We start from the raw sequence: 3,071 nt of genomic DNA, 5'->3' as shown, positions 1-3,071 counted from the left end.
CTGTTATTCTGGGTTTATTGTGATTTTATTCCGGTGCCACTTTGATTTTTTTTACGACTTTATTTTTTTTCTTTTTTTTTACACGTGTTATTGTGTTGTTATTCTACTGTTAGCATCACACCCTCGGCAATGCCCAAGATCAAATTTTCTTCTGAAAATATAAGTTCTCCTGTTGATTGTTCAACTAAATTGTGGGTCCACATGAATAATTTTCTTCTGAAAATATAAATGTTTTTGTTTTACTATATCAATATGAAGTTGACAACCATGGTCCATGGATAATGGGTTTGATGACATGCTCATAAGACGAGTTAGCTGACATCGATCAAACGATGTCCGTATACATAGCCCAAAATCATTTGAAAGTATAAAAGAGATCGACATTGAAACACTTCTCCGATCTAGTATAATTTAGCATATAGCTTGAATGCCCAAGCAGCATTTTATACAACCCGAGATACTACATCTATACAATCGCCTATCTATGTTTTTTCCGCAGAAAATAAGCTGAGAAATGATATATATGTGCATAATCAGGATCAGTAAGGCCAATGGTATAATATAATATAGCTCTTCACTTCAAAACCAATACAATTTTGCAGTCAGCAGTATATCCAACTAAAGTAGTTTCTTTGGCCCTATAGCATGTTTGCATTCCTTATTTGCTTGAGATGAATTATTAAATTTATTGGAAACGCAAAGTTTGAAGTAGTGTATTCCTGGGTTAGTGCTTTCAAAACGGTTCATATGCCTTCTGTTGGATCTAGCTGACATAGTTGCCTTTCCGGAATTTATCCATTAGATGTTCAGAGAAGCAATTTTAACTACACCTCAACCTGTTTCTCTTGTAGTGGCTGTTATAATAATGGAAACTGCGTAAAAATAAAGTAAAAACTTGGTGAAGTTACTGCTTGAAAGCTGATAAGAATATCTTAATAGACACCATTGTACTGTACAAGGTTGCTACAAATCCCACAATGCATCAAATTTTCAGCCTATGTAGAACAATTTAGCAGTATCTGCGTTTGTATTTGTCACGAAAGTGTATCTTTTTCCTTTGTCTTTAACTGTTCTGTATCTCATAAATACAGTGAACCCCAACCCACGACGATATTTAATAATGGACAGTTTGGTCCAAAGACTGAATTGGAAGGCTGGAAAACTGTTAAACCAGACCGACCTACTCAATCAAATAGACAAGGAAACTCCTGCAGAAATATGAAACAAAGGTTTTCCCCACTGGTATGTATCGGGTGTTAAATCTCCATCTTAGCTAAATTTATGGCTTCGTACTTAGCTAAGGTACTCGCTTCACCTAAAAATTGTTGCTGGAAGAATCGTAGGTTTGACTTCAATTGCACTAACAAACCCGAAACTCGTCTTTCCAACAGGTACAAACAACAATTCAAGATAATCACAATCGATCAACAACAAAAATTCATGAATTTCAACATCATTTTTCAAATTCAACAAACTAAATTCATTCAATAACAAATACCCATCAGCTAAAACATGAAATTTCGCAATTTTACCATCAAATTTCTCGAAATTTAATCTATGAAAATGAAATCGAATCAAATGGGTACCTTTCTGATTGATTTTAAACGAATAACCAGACGGTTCGACAAAGATTCTAGCTGAGTTGTACAGGCAACCAGATGGGGTTGTCAACTCAGTGAGTGGGATCGTCCGAGTTGAAGAGAGTTTGACCGGGTCAGGGAGAGGTGACTAGTCGCTTGCTGTGTGAGTCTAGAATTGTAAATAAGGGGGACCCACAGTTGATGAGGTAGTTATCGAGAGGGGACCAGGCGGAGGATTATAATTGAACTCGCGGTTGTATTCTTTCAATCTTAACGGTCTATTTATTCTAATTCAATGGTCTAGATTTTCCAAACTCACAACTCACCATAAGAACCAAACTCACGAGATCCCGCCTATATATATATATATATATATATATATATATATATATATATATATATATATAGCCATTGATCTTATAAGATTGATGGTTAAGATTGTAAAATTTTAATGTTTTATAAATGAAACTTTAATTTATGAGTATAACTTTAATTCTTTATAATTATAACTTAAATATTTAAAGTCATTTTTTAAATAAAAATTTAAATTTATGTTATAAAATTTAATTTTAAAAATATAAAATTAATTTTTGAGTGTAATTTTATTGTTTTACGAGTGAAATTTTAATGGTAATTTTGAAACTTTAATTTTTTTAGAAATTTCTAATATAAAAATTTGAATTTATTTAATTTTACTGATTTATAAATGTAACATTAATGTTTTACGAGTGAAATTTTGATGCTTAAAATTGAAACTTTAATTTTATTAGAAAATTTTAATATAAAAATTTCAATTTAATTAATTTTACTGATTTATAAATTTTATGTATAAATTGTAATTTTATAAATATAAAATTAATGTTTTATGATTGTAACTTTAATCATAATTTTTGAAACTTTATTTTTTTTAAGTATCGTAACTTTATACTAATTTGAATTTATGTAATGTAATTTTAACGGTTTATGAAACTTTATTCTCTTAGGAAATGTAATTTTAGTCCATGTCATGTGAAACTTTAGTGCATGTCAAGTGAAACTTTAGTCAGTATTCGTAAAACTGTAGTCCATATATTTGAAACTTTATTCCAAATGAGTGAAACCTTCATCACCAACCACCACCAACACACCCCCACAACCCACTTCAGGCCCCACCCACCACGACCACCTTCCTGAACCACCACGACCACCTGCCTGAACACCACCCCCACGCCACCACCCAGATCCGCCCACCAACGCAAAAAAAAAAAAAAAGACTAAATCTGAAAAAAAAAAAAAAAAAAACACCACCACACATAACCCACGGCCACCACCACCACGGTCCACCAAGTCTAAAAAAAAAAGAGGCTCAGCTGCCGCATGAAATGAATTCGAAAAAAAAAAAACTCTAAATCTTAAAAAAATATAAGAATACCACCACGAAGACCCCATTAACAACCACTCACCACGAACCATTAACCACCACATACCAAAAATCTGAAGAAAAAAAAAGGA

The 3,071-nt window shown here is 32.3% G+C and overlaps 1 long non-coding RNA gene across 1 annotated transcript; it reads right to left on the bottom strand.

Moving 5' to 3' along the window:
• Positions 1-379: 379 nt before the first annotated feature.
• On the bottom strand, positions 380-1,924 carry LOC141621967 (uncharacterized). The gene is made up of 2 exons (XR_012532808.1): positions 1,587-1,924; positions 380-872 (listed from the first exon to the last, which is right to left on the bottom strand). It is a non-coding gene; the product is annotated as an uncharacterized LOC141621967 (long non-coding RNA).
• Between the last annotated feature and the right edge of the window lie 1,147 nt (positions 1,925-3,071).

This window comes from Silene latifolia, chromosome X, assembly GCF_048544455.1.
Source record: "Silene latifolia isolate original U9 population chromosome X, ASM4854445v1, whole genome shotgun sequence".
NCBI lineage: Eukaryota > Viridiplantae > Streptophyta > Magnoliopsida > Caryophyllales > Caryophyllaceae > Silene > Silene latifolia.
Note: the sequence above shows the minus strand (reverse complement) of the source record. Positions and strands in the feature narration are given on the sequence as shown.